Source organism: Camelus bactrianus, chromosome 5 (assembly GCF_048773025.1).
Source record: "Camelus bactrianus isolate YW-2024 breed Bactrian camel chromosome 5, ASM4877302v1, whole genome shotgun sequence".
Classification (NCBI taxonomy): Eukaryota; Metazoa; Chordata; class Mammalia; order Artiodactyla; family Camelidae; genus Camelus; species Camelus bactrianus.
The window spans coordinates 76,583,871-76,607,640 of NC_133543.1; the positions used below are offsets into that span (position 1 = coordinate 76,583,871).

Here is a 23,770-nt window from a genome sequence, read left to right on the forward strand (position 1 = left end):
TTTTGAAAGTATGTTTTCACATTGCCTCCTTTCTCCTTAGCCAGATGCATGTACAAACTAGGGGTCAAGTAAGTTAATACTTCAAATAAAAGGGGGCTGGAACTTTTGGTTGGAGCCAATTGTGAAGTCAGTATAAACTTTTCTTGAACTCTTGCTCAAGAAGAAAACTTCTTGAGTCGTAATCATCTCTGAGGCTGGAATGCTCAGAGCCCATCTCATAGTCCAGTCTAGCTCCTCTAGTAGGACAAATATTTCCTTTTCACCTGGCTTATAAAAGATATGCTTGGTTATCAAAGCAGACCCAAAGCATTCCTGAAGTAGCTGAAAACCATGGCTATACTTGACAAGGCCCAGGTCTCATCTTTTTTTGCCTTTGCAAATCCCAATCTCCTGTTTGGGAGTCTGGGAAGTAAACAGTCTTCCCTGAAATTTTGATAGATTCACATCCCAGGGCTCCCTGTTCTTTTAGTTCAGCATTCCACATGCCAACTCCTCCTCGTCTTCCTCCTCAACTTGTCATGTGTTTACTTCAACTAAACTAAACTCAAATGACATTGTCCCAGCCAAAGCAAGAGCATTTCAATTCATTCATTTTTAATTTTGCCTTATGATATTCAGGTCTGAAAATCTCCATAAATTTTGGTATTCTTGGTCAAGAAATGGGTAGTAAGGGATCACAAACATAAAAGGGTAAAAGTCTCTTATGAAGGAATTGTTAAGATTCTGTCCCACATTCTTCTCTGGTTAAACAGTGAACAGTTCATTTGACATTTCAGGAAAAATGACTCTCCTAAAGGAATAGCCTGTGGGAACCATTCCATGTTGGGATATTAATTTACTGAGATAATTTCCAATTTTTATTATTAGTTGCTCTTACAATGAACGATAAACATTTTTTAAAAGTCTACTTTCAAAGAGAAGTGACAACATGTCTTCTTTTGCTCTTCAAGCCCCAGAGCTGTATGTTGTATATAAAATTTAATGTATCACCCCTTATGAGCAATCTCTGCTAAGTATGCTGCCAATTCTTAAGGGCTTTATTTGTCAGAAAAAAACATGATTAGGACAACTGTAGCGTATAGTTCAGTGTGCTTCCCACAGATCCCGCTATGATACATAGAGCCAACACATTTTTTCCTTTTATGACTCCTAGGAGAAAAATGCTTGATTTTTTCCTATCTATTTCACTTCCTGCCAGAAGCCCTGATGTGTATCTGGGGTCAGATGCTAAGCAGATACCATGAGCCGAAGACTACCAGATATACAGGTGATAAACAGCACAGGACAAGATGAAAGGCATTCGATAGACTGCAGCAAATTGCTCTTCTCCCCAACTAACCCCTAACTCCTGTCTCCCCGTGCCTGGCCACATTGCCCAATATCTGAAACTCAGTTTCTCCCTTTCCTGTTCTCAGTGCCTACCAGCATGGCTCTCCACGTTCCTGTCCTGCGCTGACCCAGCCCTTCTGCTCCTGGCTTCCTACAGCCGACAGTGCCTCAGGTGCCCTCTCTGCCCTGAGGGCTGCTTACTGCCATTCACTCAGTTTCAAATTCCCTATAGTTTCTGCTGTGGGTTGAATTGCGTCTCCAAAGAAAAGATATGTTCAAGTCCTAACCTCGGTACCTCTGAGTGTGACTGATTCGAAAGTAGGGTCTTTGCGGATATAATCAAGTCAAGATGAGGTCATACTGAATTAGGGTCATACCGAACCCACTAGGACTGATGTCTTTATAAGAAGAGGGAAACTTGGACGCAGGCACACAGGCACACAGCAGAGACACACACAGATGGAGAACACCATTGTAAAGATGGAGGCAGAGGTACAACAAGTCGAGGGGTGCTCAGCATCGGCAGCAACCACCAGAAGCTAGGAGAGAAGCATAGAGCAGACACTCCCCCCGAGCCCTCCAAAGGAAACCAGCCTTACCAACATCTTGATTGCAGACTTCTGGCTTCCAGGATTGTGAGAGGATAAATTTCTGTTGTTCTGAGCCACCCAGTTTGCGGTACTTTGTCGTGGCAACCCCAGGAAGCTCACACAGCTTCTCTCACACTATTGACGCATGGCTCTGCTCATTTAACAAGAACTTATTCAGCACCTCCCATCTGCAGGGGCCCTGCCAGGTGTCGTGAAGACCAGCACAAGTGGAACACCATCTCCGCCGCTCTGAGACTCTTCTGCATCCTCACTGGTGAAGTGACGTCCCGGGCCACGTACAGTGCGGGAGCCGCGCACTGGGCACTGCGGGGGCAGGGAGGACACTCACTCCAGCGCGCGGTCCAGGCAGGGCCTCTGAAAGAGAGAATGCCTGAGAAGAGCCTTGAAGGATTCACTTCCTAGGGGAACTCTGCAGGACACAGCCTCTCCTCTTCCGCACCCACCTCTGAAGGCAGCCTCTTCCTGCAGCAAGTGTTTCAATGGTAAATTCAAGCCATGTTGCACCAAAATGGGATCGTCTCCGTGCTTTTCCACAGCTTAAAGTTTCTTGCCAGTTGGTTTTATGAGGGAAAAAAAAGAGAGAGAGAGAAGTCCGTTTCTCGTTGGGCTTATTGGGCAGCAGTGTGGAGGGGCCATTTATTTTTACCTCCTGTATCTGGAGTTCATACCATTGGAAATGTTTACACGATACCATTTTTCTTTGTAGATACTGCTGCCCTTTGAAACACAAAATGCTTTGGATTAAGTTCTAGAAAGTTAGGTGTAGTTTCTTTCAGAAAGGAGAGTTTATTGGGTCCTTCCAGTTGCAAAAAGTAATATACTACATAAAACAATAAAAAGAAAAGAAAAGCTGATGAACATTTAATCTGGAAAATAGAAAACTAGAAGGTGATTTTCAAAAAAATACTCTTAGCCCCACTATCCAGAGGCTATCATTGTGGTCATATTTCGATAGACTTCCTACCAGGTCATTTTCCATACATAGGTTTTATTTTGTGTCTTTGTGCTCTATAAACAATCTTGTATCCTGCCTTTTACACAGAGCATTATAGCATAAATATTTTCCCAGAGTTCCCTTTAGGAATTCTTTGTAAACATAGTATTAATGATTATAAAATGTTTGGTTGCTTTGATGCCCAGAGTTTACTTAACTAGGCCCTGTGTTGGCCACTGAGGTTAGATCATAACTTTTTAAATAGACTTCAGATAAACTTAATCAGTTTTAAAAAGGAGATTTTAAGTAATTTCATCATAGACACAGTTGTGTCATGATACAAGGACCATTTTATCATCAGGAAGTTGATCTTAAAATAAACAAAAAAAGACAGAGACACTGACAGCATCAGCAGCCATCCTCCCCACCTCCCCGCCTCCCCACCCCCTAGCATCCTCCCACTGTGTGTGTGTGTGTGTGTGTGTGTGTGTGTGTGTGTGTGTGTGTGTCCGCCTCTAAGATTGCCCTTCACTGGGCTGAGCTCTGTATTGCTGGGCCCACTCTTTGCCCACATCATATCCTACTCACCCCAGTTTCCTAGTCAGTTTGTTGTGAAGAAATAAGTCCTCTGGGCAGCGCCCCTCTCCTCAGACTGAGCACTGACCACATCTCCCTGTCGTTCTGGCCCGTGGTGAGTGCTTCAGTATCAACCCAGGCTCCTGCTTTGCAGGCTATCCAGACTCCCTTACCTGTGCCTATTTACCTAGCCCTTGAGAATCCCTGCTACTTCCAGAATCCCTGGGGCCAGCCATTTGCCTGATTCAAAGCTATAAATAGCTATGCCCCTTAAGTAAGACACCTTGCCTCCCAGCTCAAATTTCACTAATGGATAGGCCTACCCTACCCTCCTCCCTCAGCAGACCTCAGTGTCAATCTCACCGCACAGTGGGCGATGCTAACAGCAATCCCAGGCCCCTCCCCACCATTCTGACCAGCTGTGAATGAACAAGATAGCCTAACAACCACTTTGAAAGATACTTGGGAACCAGTGCTAGATACAGGTCAACAAGCTCTTATTTATAATTCCCAAATGCAAAAAACTGACAACTCAGAATTTTTCATAACTCACCTGGCAGCAAAACCTGATGGAATTAGTTTCCTCTGGTTGCTGTAACAAATTACCACAAACTTGGTGACTTCAAACAATAGAGATTTAGTCCAGGGGCCAGAGTCCAAAATTAATTTCACTGAGGCAAAATCAAGGTGTCAGCAAGGCCACACTCCCTCCTGAGGCTCTAGGGGAAAATTCGTTCCTTGCCTCTTCCAGCTTCTGGGGGCTACCAGCATTCCTTGGCTTGCAACTGCATTCCTCCAATTTCTGCCTCCAGGGTCACATCACCTTCTGCTCCATGTATATTAAGTCTCCCTGTGCCTTCCTCTTATAAGGACACATTTGACAACATTTAGGACCCACCCAGATAATCCAGGTTAATCTCACATGTCAAAATCCTTGACTCATTTACAATAACCAAGACATGGAAGCAACCTAAACGTCCATCAACAGATGACTGGATAAAGAAGATGTGATGTGTGTGTATGTGTATATATATATATCTCACACATAATGGAATACTACTCAGCCATAAAAAGAACGAAATAAAGTCATTTGCAGCAACATGGATAGACCTGGAGATTATCATACTAAGTGTAAGTCAGAAAGAGAGAGAAAAATATCAAATGATATCACTTACATGTAGAAGCTTAAAAAATGATACAAATGAACTTATTTACAAGACAGAAAGAGACTCGCAGACACAGAACATGAATTTATGGTTATCAAAGGGGAAAATGGTAGGGAGGGATAAATTAGGATTTAGGTATTAGCAAATACAAACTACTATATATAAAATAGATAAACAACAAGGTCCTACTGTATAGCACAGGGAACTATATTCAATATCTTGTAGTAACCTAAATTAAAAAGAATATTAAAATGAATATATATATGTAACTGAATCATCATGCTTCACACCACAAAATAACACAACATTATAAGTCAAATATACTTCAATTTTTTTTAAATCCTTAATCACATCTACAAATACCGTTTTTCCTACGAGGTAACATTTACAGATTAGGACATAATATTTTGGGGTAAACATTATTCAGCCTACTATACTGACTTAAATGGCAACGGGGCTATTTACGATCTGTATTTATCCCTCCTAATATGAATAGTTATGTCTTGCTAAAAAAAAGTCCCTGTGTGAGATTATAGTGTGCTGCCCTAAACCTCAATGGGGGTGAACAATATCCAAGTTGGGCACTGTTTTTCCTTTCTAAAATCAGAAAAACGCTGCTTCATTCGGACACACGTTGGCCACAAAGTTTTCAGATAAAAGTCTGGGCACCTGTTTCAAGTCCACACTGTCCGAGGCATGACATGAAGTGGGTAGTTCCCAGTTACTCAGGCCTCAAGAACACCAGTGCTCGCTATCTGCTCAGCCCTTTACAGCACTTTCACAGCCACCGTCTCAGTCACCCTACACGTCAGGCTGTAAAGTGAGCAGCGCACGTGTCATTATCCCTGTTTGGAGATAGGACATTCAAAGGGCTGAGTATCTTGCCCAAGGTCCCATAGTTTGTCAGTAGCAAGGATCAGAACCAGAATCGGCAGCTTTAATTCTCAATGCAGTATTTCCAGTTCACCAGCACTGCCTCCCCAGAGAGAGACAATCTGAAGTGCATTACTCTTTAAAGCATGCAATTTGAATATTTTTCTGGTGAAGGTTAGAAACAGCACTTTGAATCCTCTCAAATGATGAAACAGATAGGCCCTGAGCCAACAGGGAGCCACACAGAGGAGACAGGAAAGGTACAAGGAAATATTGTCTAGGAACTGAAGGCAGCTCTGAAGGCTACATTGCCTTTTTATTTCTCTGTATTATTTGATTTCTATGTATGCATTATCCAGTTTTGGAACTCAGGAAGAAAAATCTGCATTCCTATCGAAATTCCTATCATGTTACAGGTAAGCTGACGTGTCATTTATAAAATGAGGATAATGGCACTTCCTTTGCAGGATTATCATGAGAGTTAAATCAAAGTATGTGAAGTGCCTCAATAAATGTGAATTCCCTTCCCTCCTCCCTCTGCCACTCTCCCCCAAGGTCCCAGTTCAAGGAGTCAACCCCCTAAAGCTGAGTCTTTCAAGACTGCCGCATCTCAACATCTCCAGCTCCCAGACTGCTGAACCTGCGTGGAACCTGGCAGCCCAGCTTCCGCAGCCTGACCAAGTCCTGACCAGCACCACCAAGCACACTGTGCCACTTGGAATCTGTAAGCATCCCTGCCAGCAAATTGGGCAGGAGCCAAAGTGTAGTCCTCTCAACTCACCCCTCTCCTCCCCATCCTTTCATCCCCATATCCCCGTGGTGTTCTCTGTCTTCTGTAAGTGAAAGAAATGAAAAAGTAGAGCAGATCGCATGCCCAGAAGGTTGTTGTCTTAAATAAGATGAGGATTTTATACAGTGTTATCAGCTTTTCTCTTTTCTTCAAGCCCTGTATTATTCTTTAATTACAATGTGTAAAATCTAGTAGCATGTTGTTTAGTCTCCATGTGTTCGTGCTTTTCCCATTATTCTTCCCATCATTGATTTCCAGTTTCATACTGTTGTAATTGGGGGGGGGGGTGCTTGATTTAATTTCTGTCCTCTTAAATTTGTTGAAACTTGTTTTGTGACCTAGCATGTGACCTCTCCTGGGGAACGTTCCATGTGCCCTTGAAAAGAGCGAATTCTGCTGGTTTTGGAGTGGAATGTCCTGCAGATAGCTATTAAGTCTAACTGGTCTTACATCATTTAAGACCACGGTTGCCTTACTGATTTTCTGCCTAGATGACGCGTCCATTGATGTAAGTGGAGTGTTAAAGTCCCGTATTATTACTGTATGATTGTTCATTTCTCACAATGTGTAAAATCTTATCAACCTTGGCATCAAATTTGCACGATCTCCTCAACTCTAATCTGCACTTCCATTCCAGCCAAATCACTTACTCCAATAGCCTCACCCAGGGCCTTTTCATCACCTGCAACTGCGTCACCTCTGAAACCTTGAACGTCCATCTCCGGGATTCTCCTTATCATCCAGTTCTCTCAGACTTGCACTCCAGGTCCATGTGCTATTCCTTGACTTCAGTTTGTCAGAGGGAGTCAGCCCCTTACTGGTACCACTTCTCTCCCTACCCAGTCTCCATGCCTACAGCCCATGGTGGCCTACCTACTCTGCTCTGTCTGCCCGCACCCCTCTCCCCTGCACACCTGCTTCCTCTACCTACATTGCACATGAGCACTGCAACTCCTACCCCAGCGCATTTCCACAGACTATCTCCTCTGCCCACTACCTGGGTTGCTAACTTCTTCTGGGGAAGAAGAAGTCACACAACCTCACAGACTTTTGCCACTCAGCATTCACGTTCAACAAACTCACTTGCCCTTGTGCCACTAGACAACTCTTTTAACTGTCTTGACCAGCAAGCTCCTGTATTCTCTACTAAGCAGTTACTCCAAAGTGTCAACCCTCTCAGATCCCCAAGCCACATTTTTCTCCCTTTACTCTCAGCATGTCGCTTTATCTCTTCACTGAAAAAATAAATTAAAGCGATCACAATTCACCTCAACATCCCAATTACAACTTGCTCATATTTGCTACGATCTTCATCTTTGGAAAATGAATCATCCCACCTCCGGTTCAAGGTCAGTCCATCTACCTGTGCTCCTAACCCCAATCCTCTGCTTGCATCATCACATATCCCTTTTCTCTTAAACCCACCACCTTTTCCTCTCTAGTAGCTCCTTACCTCAGCCCATAAACATTCTCTAATACCTGCCAATTAAAAATTTGACCCTAAATTTGACCCTCTTTGACCCTAAATCCCGTTCTAGTTTCTGCCCTTTCTCTTGCTTTCCCTTCTCAGCTAAGTATTTTGAAAAAGTTATTACACTTCTCACTCTCCACTCCACTTCCTCACCTGTCATCACTTCCAGCCTTCTTCAGTAGGAATCTGTTCTATCTGATGCCATCAGTGATCTCCATATTCCCAGGCCCAGTGGACACTTTCCAGTTCATAGCTCCCTAGACTTCTCTGACACATTTGACATTGTTGGCCACTCCATCTTAATGAAACTCTCTACTTCCTTGATTTCTGTGGAAATATAAATTTGGGAGCAATCAACATTCAGATGGTCATAACTGACCAGAGGTGGAAAGGAGGAATTCACCCTTGATGGAGTCTAGGAGAGAGGCAATCCAGCAGAGGAGTCCTGAACTTAGTTAGCAAGCCCACTCTAGCCTGTTTTATCCCCTGCACGCAGGATGAGGAGTCTGTAAGACCTATGGGATGAGTCAACTTGAAATCCATAACCTGCCCGAGACCAGGATCCAGCACACCCTCCTCAGATAGCCTGCTAAGGCTTGTACCAAATCCTGAATGCTGACCACACCACCAGGGCACCCACACCTGCACTTGAGGGGAGGCGGGGGCAGTTGTCTATAGCAGTGCGGACAGAACTGGGAAACACAGGTTGGGGTGATCACACACTTGCACACAAGGTTCTTCCTAATATGACTCAGGTATTAGAAGAAAAGTGGTGAGCCCTAGTCTGTGGCTATTTCTCCCCATTTGCCACATTCCAACATGGAGCTCTGTGCGTAGGAGAATTTCAGGTTATAGCGAAGCTGTATTTTTCAAGATAGAAAAGCAAAACTCATATTATGTAACAGTTTGTTAGCTTGACTTACAACTTTTAAATATTTGGACATATAGTATGTGGCCTCCACTTGTACTCTTGTCCTAGACCACAAACGACAAGAGTAGGCTCGTGTGGGAGCTGAGCTGTCGTATTTACTAAAGGCAATGACTAGTCTTCACAAAGTTAGATGCCATCTCCAGTGGATCCAGAGAACCTGCTGGGGGAACTGCACTGAAAGTCAGCAAGGAGGAATTCCTGGCCTGGGCACACCCAACACTTCTGTGACCTGTCACACCTCTTCATTTCATGTAGGAGAAAATTGAAATCCAGAATACTTTCAAATTGTAGTAAGGGGCAGGGTAGCACCAGGACGCAGGTCCTCTGACTCTAGTTCAGGGCATCTGTTTTTGTGATGCTGGAGGCAGGACATCCTCATCCTCAGAAGGCAAGAGGAAGAGACGTCTTCCCAGGTTCCCCACAGAGCTGCGGGGCTTATACGTAGAACGAGGGTATAACAGGATAGAACAATTAATTCAAAAGGATGTCATGTGAGAAAAGTGCAATTACTGGGATTTTCTAACAAAGCCAATAGTGTTCTGAATTATGGAGAAATTATTCTGGCTTAATTTTAATGCAAAGGATATGAACAGTCAGTTTGGAGATGCAAGGAAATATTTTAATAGCAAGACTGAGTCTGAGGAATCCAAATGGAGATAAACTAGCTGGGTGTTTTCAGTGGGCTATTTTAAGGTGACAGGCATAAGCTAATAATTAACATTACTCTTGTAACCGGTCATAGGATATAAGTGGCAAACGTTAGGTGAATAAAAGAGGTGGCTGATGTGGTCTGCAATCTGCATCTGTGGTTGACTAGCTGGGTGGCCTTAGACAAGATACCACCACTTGTTACTCTAAACTTCAGCTTCCTCATTTATCACACAGGAGCAATAATATCCAGCTTATACTGTTGCTATGACAATGAAAGACAATAGTGAGATAGAAAACATGAATGCAGAAAGCAGGCATTTGTGTCACTATCTATGTGGACTGTGTCATACATCCAGTCATACAACGACCCTTTACTGAGCATTTATTGAGCATTTATTATGTGCTAAGCACAACTATGCTATGGGCGGCCTCTTCCCCATCAAAGAGAAGAGAAACAAAGCCAGATGCCAGCAAGTACCCACCCAAGTCAAATGCCATCTTCCCTTTGCACATCCAGACCTGTCATCCCTGGAAATCAGATTAGTTCTGAGAATGTTTCCAATCTTCTTTATGGGAGTGTGTCAAGACCTCTGAGGACAATCCCAACAGATAGTGCTTTGTTTAGGGTAAAAGGCAGGTCTGTGCAATGATTAGACACACACAGGGTGGCCCATGGCATGGATTCGACTTTCAGCTGTGCCACTTACTAGCTGAGTCAGTTACTTAACCTCTCTGTGCCTCAGCCTCTTCGTCCGTAAAATGAGAATAACAATTGTGCCTCTTCACACAGTTGATGTGAGGTCTAAAGAAGTTAATATTCATTCATGTAGCTAAGACCGGGCCTGGCGCACGCTTAGTACTGTGTAAATAACTCATTATTTAAAATTTCCACTAATCACTCACATGTAAGATTCTCCTATTTCCACTGCAAGCACGGGGCTTGTCCCTCTTGACTGTTTCTGCACTGGAAGTTGCTTAGAACCATAATGTGAAAAATCTCAAACTGTTGGCACTACACAGGGTGAGCAAATTACAGCACCCAGAAAAACTTCAGTACCCACCCTGGCACCACTTAACAGAGGGTCTAGTTTCCCCATAACAACATGTTTCACCCCTGAGTCAGCCCAGTCATTCCCCTTCAGTCTCAAGGCTGAGAAAATAGCCACGCGTTTAGAATGAAAATACTCTTTCCAGATTCTCTGAACCAATGATTCCCCTTCTGGAGAACCATCCTAAAGTGAATTACTATCTAAGAGAAATTCAAAGATAGGCATACAAACATCTTTGTAACAGGAATTAAAACTGAAGCTTCAACTGAGGCACAAAGATACAAGTGTTGCGGATTTCCAAAGGAAGTATGAGTCCAAATGCAAATTCTTTTGCAGGATTTAACCAAAAATTGATTATATAACTCTTTTAAATTCCTGGCTTACACTGGAGACATTAAAGAACTTAGAGAGAGAGGAGGAGAGTTTGGGGAGAGACTGTCTTGGGGAGGAAACCATGCTGCGGGCCCCTCTTCCACACCAGAGGGGGAGATGGTGCTTCAAGTCCCAGGAGGGAGAGTCAAAGGGACAGTTTTAAAATCTTGGTATGTTTTGCAATGTTTGTTCATCTGTCTTATTTTTTAGATTTCCCATATATGTGAAATCATATAATATGTGTCTTTCTCTGACTTATTTCACTTACCATAATACTTTGCAGGTCCATCCAATAATGAGCACAGTATATCTTTCCATTTGTTTGCGTTGTCTTCAATTTCTTGTATCAGTGTCTTAAAGTTTTCTGAGAACTGGTTGTTTTTTTTTTTTTACCCCCTCAGATTTATTCCTAGGTATTTTACTATTTTGAAACAAATGTGATTGTTTCGTTCACTTCCTCTCTCTGATAGTTTGTTGTTAGCATATAGAAATGCAACAGATTTCTGTATATTAATTTTGTATCTTGCAACTTTACCGAATATGATATGTGCTCCCTGCAGTTCAGAGCACAAGACTCTTAACTTACACTTGACTAATATTTGAGAATGACTGGCCTCAGGATAGAGTTTGGAAAGTAATGCAACAGGTCAAATGTGCATGAATCTCAGGAACCAGATGCAGAACTGTCTGCCTGAGGTCACGTTAAAAAGGATGTCACATGGATGGTCATGATAGAACTCCAGCAGAGAGCTTCTCAGTGAATTTCTGCTATGGATTTTACATTTAAATACCCATGACTATATGTACTATCCTTGAGATAACTTAAATTGATAGCCAAAATCAAATATGGTGATTCTATCATATATGCATTTTTATAATACTATAATTGGAGAAAGAGCGACTGACTTGGAGAAAGAACCCAAACCTGATGAAAACACAGAGAGCTGTACCATTCCACACCACCATCAGCACATCAGTTTCACTCCCTAGCAAGAGAAGTGGGAACGGGTTCTTACCCAAAAGGGCCCCCAGTCCATCACACACACGGGTCAGAAATCTAAGTCAGTCAGCATCACTTCCTTCTTCACACCTATACCACAGTCACAACAGGGCATCCAATGGCACTGCTTAACCACTGGCAATCAAGAAGTCAACGATGCCTGCAGTCATGCAACCTAGCCTGGGCCACAGAATTCTCCCCAGGTCCTCTCCCTTGTTCAGTGCTTGCAAACTGTGTCCTGTGAACCATTAATTCCAAGACATACGATTCATATTAGCACATTGAATATTTTTTAATGCTTCATAGAAAAAAATAATTCCTTGAAATGTGCTCAACTCAGGATTTTTCGCATTCTTTTTCCGATCATACACGATGCTTTAAAATCAAAACAAAACAAAACAAAAGGTCAGCAGTTCAAACAACTGGTGTTCAGGGGAATCCTACTGGGAAATGCTACCCTGATTTAAATTGGAAGATTATTGCTCTGGATCGGGGTGGCTCTGGGAGGCCACTCTATTCTTATCAGCAAGCCTTCCTGACATAAATCTTGCTGCTTTGGCCATGAATAGAAAACAGGGAAGACTCACCCCACCCATCTTAGCCAGAGACAGCTAAAGCGAAAGGAAAATAGACCTTTGGTTGAAGTATGCATCAAAGTTAGAGGACTTTTAGAAGCAAATTACATCTTGGAGTGTTTCTCTGGGCTTCGTTACTTTACACCTCAGTGCTTTAACATTTGGTGGGGGGCGGTTCTCCACTCTGTCTTGGGTAGATGCCACTGGTTTTCCTTGTTGAAGTCCAAAGTTGGAGTGCCTTACATGAACCCTGTAACTGATACAAACCTAGGCAGGAAGAGCAAGCTGTGCAAGAGGAAGGAAAAGGAAATCTATCTAACCCTACAAATTCAGGCACAGAGATCTCCCTGTTCCTTAAAGTTGCCTGGAAGTGGTGACTCTCTGACTCCTTTCCTGTTAGCAAGGCCCCCAAGAAGTCATCTCCAAGGCCAGAGGAGCAGCACAAAAAGCTTTCAGAGGCGCTAACACAGCAGTGCACCTGGAGAGGGCCTAGGGCACATGATAGGTCCTTTGCTCTTTGCCAAACAATTTCCCACAGGGATTCCACCCAGTGACCTGAGGTCCTCTGCCAGAATTGACATATCACTTGGAATTTCATCACATATGCCTATAACCTTAACCCTTCTGATACACAACGTTACTCCTCCTGATCAAAAGTGGCCAAGGCTTGTATTCTCTGACATAGTGAGAATTTTGTTGCTGTTATTTTATGCTTATTTGTTTGTTTCTTTGGGGGGTAGGTATAATTTCACTATTGAAATTTCCTTATTATACATGTGTGATATTTAGTTCACCCAACTTTATGTTTGTCAAATACTAATCTCTTAAAGCATTGACTCTATCTCCATGTTCTCACTTATGAAACTAAGTAGGGAAAGTCCCAAATGCTAAGCATTAACAGATAAACACTTACATCCAGAAGGAATCGAAGACACTTTTAAGACCAGCTGTAAACCATTTCATAAATGTGTGGGAAGTGTTTCCTTTTATAATCTATATTTCACTTTAGAGCCATGTGACTGATAGTGGCAAGAAGTTTGTGGTTAAAACATAGTAAATGGACAACAGGATACTGTGACCAGAGAGGGGTGGAAGGAAAAGATGTTATATCAAAAAAAAACATAAAATGTATAAATAATATATTGAGAAGGTCACTCAATGTGAGCATCTAAGTCACTCAGAGTTATTAAAATCATTCATTATTTATGGACCCATTTTTACAAACCATCACTCTTCCTTCCAACTGCATTCTGAATGAATGACAGAGTCACACTGTCCCTCTGATGCTGCTCTGGTTAATTCAGAACTTCAGTAATTTTCCTAATGGAAAAAAATCAAATTCATAAAAAATGTTCACTGACTACCTGGCAGAGGGCCTGAGACCATATTCAGGATGGGATACAACACATTTATTTGATTGCTATCTTTTTCAATACACATTAGAGCTCTCCAAAACTAGTTTTGCCTCCACTCCAAACCCTGTTGGCACAGCTCCTCCTAGGTCCTCTGATGGAGTAAAAGTATCCCTTGTTAGAGTCTTATCTAAGGAAACAGATGATAGAAACAAAAAGATACAAATGGAAACAATCTAAAGTGGAGAATTTGCCTTGGGCAAATTCACCTTGATGGGAAGGGAGCCTCTGAGAACAATCCCAGGCAAACCATCCCTGAGGCCACAGAACCCAAGGCTCAAAGCCTCAAAACTGAATATGCTCAAATTGCATGGTTTAGTAAACAAATTAAAATACACCATGAGAAGCCAAGGGAAAGAGATGGGGTAAGCAAACACACTTAGAAAAAGGTACAAGTGGGTGGAAGGACCACACTCATACCTCCTCTCTCTTGCTCGCTCTCTCTGCCACATCAGCCTTCTCCATCGATGAAGGGATTATGAGGACTAGAGTCAGGATGCAACAAGGGGGCCCACAGACAGAAGGTGCTTTGGGCCAGTGACACACATTTGCTGTCACAGAGACACAGTGGCGAGTTGGCCTGGCCACAGCTGCAGCTTCCTAATAGCTACTGAGAAGCTCTGAGTTTTATGTTCATTTCTTGGGCAGTGGGACCAGAATGGGCATCACCAGTGAGTGCCCCGTTTAGGGGTAACATAGTTGTCGGCCCAGAGGTGGCAGGATCATGACCTGCCTTCTTCATCCCTTTCTACCCATAAGCAACATGCTTATCTTTTCCCACATGTATTTCATGTATTCTTTCTTTAACATGTTTTACAGATCACTAACTTTCTATCCATATATAACACATCTAATGGGTTCTGCTTGGCTCACCAGTTATTTCCTTACTCATCATCTCTACATAACATCCCAGGAGTTTCACCAACACCTCATAAGCTGCTAGCCTACTTTCTATGTACATTCAGCATTTCTTGTGAGCATTCTCCTTCCCATTCGCTTTCTTGTCTTCTACAGCAAAATTGAATATACAGAATCAAATACAGAGTGGATAAGCAGTACAGCAAACGTATATGACACAGGAGACTTCTCTTGTGACTTCCAACAGAACCCACAGGGAACATCATTAGAGGCAGTGAAATACTCGGTATGGTCTCAAGACCTTCTCTTACATTTTAAAACCTCTGACTCCTTCCAGGAGAATGTGAATAATTATTTCAAGTATCTTTTGAGTATTAGTCTTAGGGACTCAACCTGAAACAGGTTAAGATTGATCATCCTATAAAATCCCCAAGACCATGAACCATTTCAACTCCATTTTGGGGTCATTTAGTTGAACATGTGCAAAAGACAACCCCTAAGCTAATTTCTCCTCAGAAAAGTCATTTAGAGTAGATCAACCAGGTAGGTAGAAGAGGAGCCTGGTACACTGTGACAAGCTAGAGAATTAGCAGAATCTGGCTAAGCTAACGCTTTGGTGACGCAGGTCTTGGCAATCCTCACACTGAGATGCCAGAAGCAATCACTTCATCACTGCTTCTGTGAGATGGAGACTCAGTAAATGCATCTACTTCCACCTAATCTCATATATACAGCCGTCTGTGCAAGAAAGGCAGAAAAAGCTACAGAAAGAAAGAAAGGTAGGGAGTACCTCTGACCTGTTCCAAAAGAGTCCCCTCAAAGCTTAGCTTTCTCCAGTGGCACCGAGGGTAAGTCCACCCCAGCCTCTGAAGACATATAGAGGGTTAAATCCCAACTCTTTCTTACTCTCTTTCTTCGTTTATAAATTGATGATTACAGTTATCCCCACCTGCAAGGGTTGTGGTGAGGACTAAACGGAATGATTTACATAAAGGGCGAAGCACGCTGCACCCTAGCGCGTGTTGTTGGAGGGTGTTGTGGTCACTGTTATTATAACTGCTGTTGTTGTTGTTGCTATTATTATTAGCAAGGCCAGCCTTGGAGTGAGAATTAGACTATTTTAGGAGTAGTGCTCCTAAAATACTGGATAATGCCCCAAAGCTCTTTTATTTGAGAATTAGTGAAGGATCTTAAAATGAGACTATCTCTTTGGAATTGTGACATATTGATTTTAATTCCCACAAAGACTTAAATGTCTATGGCAAATTCCTTTTCTGGTGGAGGTTTTGAAAAGGAAAGGAAAGGAATAGAAAATACCCAAAAAAGAAGACAGTCAGAGTGGGAAGCCTGGAAACTTTCAGCCAGTCACACAGGCTTTGAGAGCAAACAGAATGGGGTTTGATTCCAGACTCAGTCACACCGTCATCAGTGTGACCCTTTGTAACCTCTCTGAAACTCAAGTGCTCATTTAGAAAATGGTGATAATTCTGGTACCTACCTCCTAGGGTTCAAAGAGATACAGCATATACATAATAGGTTCTCACTAAGAGTGATTTTCCTTCTTGCACATTTATGTTGCTGCCTGGAACGGACTCTTGTTTCCTCACACTGGCTTCTTCACCCTGGCTAGTGCTGGCTTTCCTACAGACCATGGACCGAAAAATCCAGAGGTTTTTAAGATTGGATTTCTGTGTGAAAGAAATAGCAAATAGAAGCTGTATGTTGATGATGCAATTTAGCTGAGAAGAGCTAGACGTTATCACCCGGCTCCCACTGCCAGAAAATAGCTAAAGTCTCTCTAGCCCTAGATGAAATTCTAGGCTGGAAGTCTTCTTCAGGTCCTCCAGCCCTGGGGGAACTTCCAAAGCTGGGGTTCTCCCCAGACAATGAAATTCACCAAAGGCCAGGCTGGTTAGTGGATGGACCTGGGAGTTCTACTCTGCTCTAGAGTCTGGAGTCCTCCCAGAGCCTCAGAGTCTTTCTCAAGAACCTGGGCTCTGCTGAGGCACTGGAATCTCAATATACCCCCCACCCCAGATCTGGGGGCCATCCCTGAGCCCCCTGGGCTAAGCCAGGGAGATGGAGGGTAGGCAGGAGCTATCAGGGCTCTTGCACAACTCAGGTTTCTAGTTCTACCGCTTTGTCACCACTGGATGTGTTCCTGCTCAGGTCCCCAGAAGAAAGGGAATGGTACCCCACAGATTTGGTGAATCGAGGCCTTTCTGGTAGCTCCAATTTAAAAAGAGACAATGAGCTATACAGTCTGAGAATTCCAAGATTGGGGGTAGGGAGTGGGGAATAGCTAGGAGAAGCATCTAGTCAACAGAGTTCTCTTTACAAAATAATGGAAAATTTTAAGAGTTTATACATATGGTGCCCACTGTGTTCCTGGCAGTGTTCTAATGGTTTACTTCATTTAACCCTACAAGGTAGTTCGTAGTCTTTTCGCCGTTTTACAATTGAGAAAACAGAGGAGCAGAGAGGTTGAGTAACTTGTCAAAGATTGCACAGCCAGTAAGTAGTAAAGGCAGGATCCAAAGACAGACACCCTGGCACTGGAGTCTGTGCACTTAACCATTGCGCTAAACCACAGTGACAACAAATGTTTACTAACCCCCAGATTCCAGGCACTGCTCTAAACCCCTGTTTTACATGGATCATCTCATTTAATCCTCACAGTAACCTCATATATCACTTTAATTCCCATTTCACAGATGAGTTAACTAAAGTTTGAGGACATTGAGTGATTTATCCAAGTTCCCAGAGGGCTAATTTGTCCAGATCTACCAAGAAAGCTACCAAGCTGCCATCCCATACCGCAAAAGGGAAATTCTTGTGTTGTTGCTAATGAGTACACATTAGACAGTTCTCGCCACATCTACTGCAAGATTTTTCAGTTTTTTTGGTCATGGCTATCAGGGCATATTTAAACAAAACGGGTCTATTTGAGGATGTAGAGGTTTTATGTTGTGCTTTTTTTATTGTTCAGTAAAAATCTGCTCTGTTCATGCTGCATCACATCATGGTTTTTGTGTTACTTCTACTCAGATGTGAAAGACTTTAGCTAATGGGGTCTGTGCTGTTGTCAGAGAGGGAGGGGCCCCTTATTCCTCAGAACAGTGACAGCCCTTCCTACTTCCTCTGATCATCCGAAACCCTTCCCAGCTGATGAGACTTGCATACAGTAAATGACTCTGGTTTTCTTACTGCCTAGAAAAAATGGAGCAGCTCCTAGATTTCCATACTTTTGATGAGTTTGTTCTCCTTTGTTCCTTTTTGCAACCAGTCTTTGGCTGCAGTCACTCCTCTGCGCGCTCTAGCTTCCTCCAGAGTGGTGAGTTGATGGTATTTTTGGTTTGGGGTTTGAGGTAGGGGAAGTTTGGGGGAGGAAGCAATGAAGCAGTCTGTGATTTCTTCTCAAATCATGCACACAGTTTACATTGATTCCGAAAAGAAGGAAATCAAATGTGAGGAGATCAGCCAGGCCTGGCCTGGAGGGAAGTCCCACCCGAAGGAAAGCCTGGCTTGCCAAAGACGCAGCTGTGCCCGAGTGATGACAAAGGGCAACTGCGTCTTGAAAAGCCAAGAGCCATGTGGCTGGGGAGTGGGAAGGACTTTCCTGGGGCTGTCCCACAAGAGCCAGTGAGACATGCCAGGTCACCACAGATCCCCGTCGCTTCCTGTTTGTAGCTCCGAATCTGGGCTGCGCCCCGGCCTCATTCATTACTCAGACCCCAGCCCTGCCCTGACAACCGGCAGGACCCAGACGAGGCTAACAGAGCCCCACACACCCAGCACCTCGGCATGCAGGAGCCCCTGGTCACGCATTCAGTGGCCCTTGGACAGAACTAGAGATCAGGCGCCAGAAATGCCCTGGAAACTCTATCTGCCCTCGAAGCAGCAGGGAAACAGCAGGATCAAGGAATGGTCTCCGTGTCTGCAAACTCTTGCTGCCACTTTCTCCCCTTCTTCGTGTTGTAGGCCGTCTTCTCTGTGCTTCCCCTCCCGAGTTAAGGCCTCCTTCTTGTCCTTGTCTCTAAGTCTAGCCAAAGAGCACTTATCTAAGGCTAGGCCCTGTGGGAAGTAGACCTCACAAGGGGACACATTCATTGGGGAGACTTAGTGAACCAAGGGTGACACTTAGGGGACAGTCAAGGCCACCATGAGCACATTTGAAGTGAGAATCTGAAAAGGCGCCCCTCTGGCATGGAGAAAGGAGCATGGGCTGGACTTCAGTCCCTACACAGCTCCTTGAGAAGAACACAAAATGCATGTGTGACACGAGGGACAACTGGGGATGATAATAAAAAGGTTCAGGCCCACATAACCCACGGCAAATAGACCTTGTACAGAAGCCACCTGACATAGTCAGAAAAGGGAGAAATAAAGGTTGGTTAGTTTTATTTGGAAGCCCTTGTGTGGCAGGTGGGGTAAGCTAGGAGAAGGTCACCATTGTCGACGGGGCAGGGCACTCAGACAGGAGGAGACGAGACACACAGAGGCACGGAGGAAAGAAGGAACATCAACCTCGTACTTCTCTTTTTCTTTTTCCCTTTTGCTCTTACGTGCTTTCATTTAAAATGCTTCCTCAGTTTCCTCCGTTGCTTGAATCCATCCCTTTACCACAGATCCCCTTAAGAAAGGATGAGCAGACTCTGCTGCATGAGGAAGCCTGCTCCGCTTCTGTCAGCGCTGAGCCTCCTCAGTGGTACATAAATCACCAGTCTCCATAGTTACCAACCTCGAGCATGTCATGAGCTTCAGACACACAGTAAAAATAAAGGTACTTGAGGCTGCAAAAACATCGGATTTCGTGAGTCTCTGAGCTCAGCCCTCCACCCAGCGACTCAGTTCCCAGAGTCTGATTTCTCATCATTATTCTCTCATTCTTCCGTCTCTGTGTGTAACTGGTGTTAAGGAAAACGGCTGAAGTGTAAGAGGCATCACCCCAGTGTGCTCATGATCGGCGGATAAACAGAAACAAGACTGGCATAAATATATCAGTGAGTCATTTATCTGGACCAGCATGAATGATATTTTTCCAAAGGGAATTTTATTTTCAGATTTCACTCAACTCTAGTTAGCAAACTGACAGATAAAAACATAGCAGGTTGCCCACACATTTATGTTTATTTCCTTCCCAATACAAATAAAGTGGCAGTTGCAGAAACAAACATTGTCCAATGTCTTCGTCCAAATAGGAGTCTTTTCTATAAATCCCTGAAGGACTATTATCAAATCCCCACTAGAAGAGTATCCATGACAGCGCTCACCACACCTCTGGGTGGCCACCCCTCCCACTGTTGGAAAGCCCTTACTGGTGTTTTCACACCTTCTCCATGTTGCAGTCACTGCCTTCTCGTTCACTGACACCCACTGGTCCTAGGTTTGCCTTCTACAGGAGCACAGAATGTGGAAGCCTGAAGTTTTCAATTACTGAAGGTAATTGAAAGAGCACTAAACACATGTCACGAGTCTTGCATTCTAGTCCCAGAATCTCCACCCATCTGCCCTGCTACTTTGAGCAAAGTGAAGTTTACCTCTTTGAGCCTCAGTTCCCTGCTTTACAAAATGAGAGCAATATCTGCCTGGTCTACTTTATGGGCCAATGTAAGAATCTAATTAAATAATAAAAATGGGAGAGCTATGAAAAAGGTGAGGTGCTGTATATGAAGTAAGGTGTTACCACTATTCACATGCATAAGTCTGATGCTCAGAACAATACCCCAGAGCTGGTAAAACCAGCAAAGAAGAAGGGAGGGCTTCCTCCCCTGCTTCCCAGGCTGAGCCCAGTACCACACGTCAGTGACTGCAGCCTAAACTGTATTGGTGCTTCTAATAGCCTCTTCAGACTGTCACTAAACATTAAGTCAAGGTCACCTAACACCTGCAGGCCTTTTTCACACGAACTGCTGTCAAACCAGGTCTACCCTTTCCTGAATTCATTTAATGTTGGGGTTAACGTCAAGGAATAGTTTTATAGTTATGTCCATTGAATTATCTCTGTTGATTTTCATCTCACTGGTATCAAATCATTGACAAAGAACAGAATGTTGCTCCATTCCTCTCCAGCTACTGCAACAAACCTCTGTGTCTTGAAGGGGAGTTCCGGCAGCAGTGTGTAACAAGAGGACTTCTGAGAAGTCCCAAAATGTTCAGTAAACAAAAACACTTGGAGAAAGATCTGTGTACCACAGAAGGAAATCTCCCTAACCAAGGTCTCATAACTGGCATTCCTGTGGTGAGAAAAGACTGTTTTAATAAGATTTTATTAAGATGATTGATCTAGCAGAGTATTTTCAGCATTAACAGGCATTTCCGTTTCTAGAGAGTTGCAAACATAATTTCAGTTCCAAAGTTTGAAAATATTTTTTCTATGTTCTGAGCATTTAACATGGATTTTTTTTTTAATTAAAATACTTTTTCCACTAAAAAACACCTACAGAGTCACATTATCCATCATGTGAAGTAGGAGTGATGAGATTTTTTTTTCCAAAAGAGAAGCCAATTACTGAATCTGAAAGCAGGAATGGAGAGTGCTGAGGGGACATCAAAAAATGCTGCTTTATCCTTGGCTTCTCCAAAGGGAATTAGAGGCAACTAGGCAGATGAGACAAGGTGCCCCTTGCCTCCAACAGGGACCGATTAGGTAGGAGTTTTTTGGCTGCAAGTGACATAAACCCATTGCCAAGAGGCATATGCAAAAAAAGATAATTTACGTGGTTTACGTGGTAACTGAAACATCCAGAAGTTAGTTTCAGCAATTCCACTCCGGGGTATATCCCCAGATGTGTATGAACGTATCAGTGACAGCACTGTTCATGGAAGCAGGGAGCTTTAGTGAACCTAGGAGCCCTAACCATTGTCGGGTCAGTGAGTTTCAGACAGTAAGACACTTAGAACTTAAAAACACAGTATTGAGTTGAAAACAAACAAGAAAAGAAATTTAATGATGTCTATAACAGAACACCACTTATTAGGATTAAAAACGCAAATACATAAACTCATACCAATATGTGGTCTTCAATATTTTTTGGAAAATATATAAACACGCCTAAGGAGCTGTCTATAATGGAAGGAGATAGGGAGAAGGGAGGAGGCATGAAAGAGAACAAGGGTTTCAAATGAGAGGTGTCTTTTGCAGACCAATAGTGATGTATGCCAAGAACTGAAGGGTACGATTAACTCAACTCTGTATCCCAAAGGTCCAAAAAAATTTTTTTGTTGTTTTTGTTTTTATCAAATAATGCAGTCATTAATTGGATAGATTCTCTGGACTCACTTCTCTCTGGATCGGCTTCAGTCTCCAGCAAGCTCTCACCACACAGAGGGAAAGTGGTCCTGGAAGCAACAGGTCCACACGGTTGCTGATCCCAGGAGAAGAGAGATTTCCAACATGTCTACTCCTCTCCAGACAAAGACTCTGCATGGCCCCACTTGGGTCATGTGCCCACCTCTGGACCCATCACTGTCACCTGGAAACAGGTTAATTATAATTGATCAGCCTATTCATGCACCTACCCTTGTGATAGGGGAGGCAAGTCCCTTTGATTGACAGCCCTACTGGTGGTTATCACCATCCACGACAACAAAGCACTGGTAGCATAATTCTGGAGCCCAAAAAAGTCCTAAGCAGACCAAGTTTGGTGATAATTGTACTCTGACAAAACATTGTTTGTCAATCAGGCTGGACTCCGAGTGCCATCGAGAAATAGTTTTACTTTACTTTCTCCCATTCTTGTGCTTCAAACCTGCACTGTCAGGTCTTTTCTTGGCCCCAGACAATATCTTGAGCAAACAACAGACTTTAAGAGTTTTTCCAGTGGCTTTTTACTTTTGTAACAGTCTTATTTTGAGGTATTATATGGACTCAATCTTCTCTAATATCCCAATTTCACTCTTTTCTCTTCTTCTCATGTTCCTCCCCTACATTCCACGTCAGGTCTTAAGGTCTCGATAACCTGCAATAGGGAAGTGGGGCTCAGTCCTTATTCCAACCACACCCCAATCTTGTTTTTTCTTCTTCCCCAGTTGAAGGGTGGAGGAGAAAGGAGAAGTAAAGAAGCAAAAAGTTCTTCATTATTTAGCTGGTGCCATTTTATTTGGCCACTGGTGTTCTCTGTGAGACAGATACTCAAATGCCGGCTCTCTCCCTCACATAAGTGGGGAACTTACCTATGTCTTGAGAAAACCCCTCAACCCACACTGGGGATCTCCTACACTTTCCTGTTCCCTCAAGTGGACACTCTATTCTCCTGCTGACCATTCATGATCCTCCCTCAGCTCTTACTCAGACAGTGATCCCACGTTACCGTGTTCTTGGCAGGGTCTTTTCAAGATGGTTACACCTCCCGTAGTGTCCACTCTAGTCCTCATAAAACACAATCCTTCCCCTGCTTACTGTGGCACTGTAGCTTTCTCCCACCATGACCTCCTCTCTTCCCTTTGTTATGGGGGCAGCGCCAGCCAAGCCTCATGTCTAAGGCAAGGAGCAGACTCCATACTCTGTGCTCACAAACTCCAGGGAACAGAGGTCGAACCCTTCTAAGACCACCCAAAAACATGTACGTGAATGTTCATAGCAGCACTACTCATAACAGCCCCAAAGTGGAAACCACCCTGCTGTGCATCAACAGAGGAATGGATAAACAAAATGTGGTATAGACTTACAAGGGAATGTTATTCAGCCATAAAAAAAAGAGTGAAGTTCTGAGGTACACTAAACATGGATGAAACTTGTAAAAATTATGCTGAGTAGATGCCAGACACAAAATGTCACATGTTATAGGAGTCCATTTAAATAAAATGTCCAGAATAGGCAATTTCATAGTGACAGAAAGCAGATTAATGATTGCTAGGGGCCAGGAGAAGAAGAGATGGGGTGTGACTGTTAATGAGCACAGGTTTCTTTTGGAGGGTGGGGGATGATAAAAAAAAGGTTCTAAAATTAGATCATTGTGATGGTTACACAATTCTGTGAATATACTAAAAACCATCGAATTGTACTCTTTAAAAGGGTAAGTTTGATGGTATGTGAATTATATTTCAACCAAGTTGTTATTAAAAACACTTCTCCCAAGAACTCTCTTGCTGGAGTTGGGTTAGGGACCACAGGTCATCCACGACACGCAGTGTTGGTCTGCGCCTCTTGATAGAATGTGGAGATACTGGT

The 23,770-nt window shown here is 43.3% G+C and overlaps 1 long non-coding RNA gene across 4 annotated transcripts in view; it reads right to left on the reverse strand.

Moving 5' to 3' along the window:
• The window catches only part of LOC141577736 (uncharacterized), an 83,073-nt gene that overhangs the window by 45,682 nt on the left and 13,621 nt on the right, over window positions 1-23,770 (reverse strand). For 3 of the 4 annotated variants that reach the window (XR_012507112.1, XR_012507111.1, XR_012507110.1), the window contains exon 2: window positions 1,929-2,486. This is a non-coding gene — a long non-coding RNA (uncharacterized LOC141577736). The remainder of the gene's footprint in view (window positions 1-1,928; window positions 2,487-23,770) is intronic. The other variant, XR_012507113.1, reaches the window with a different exon arrangement.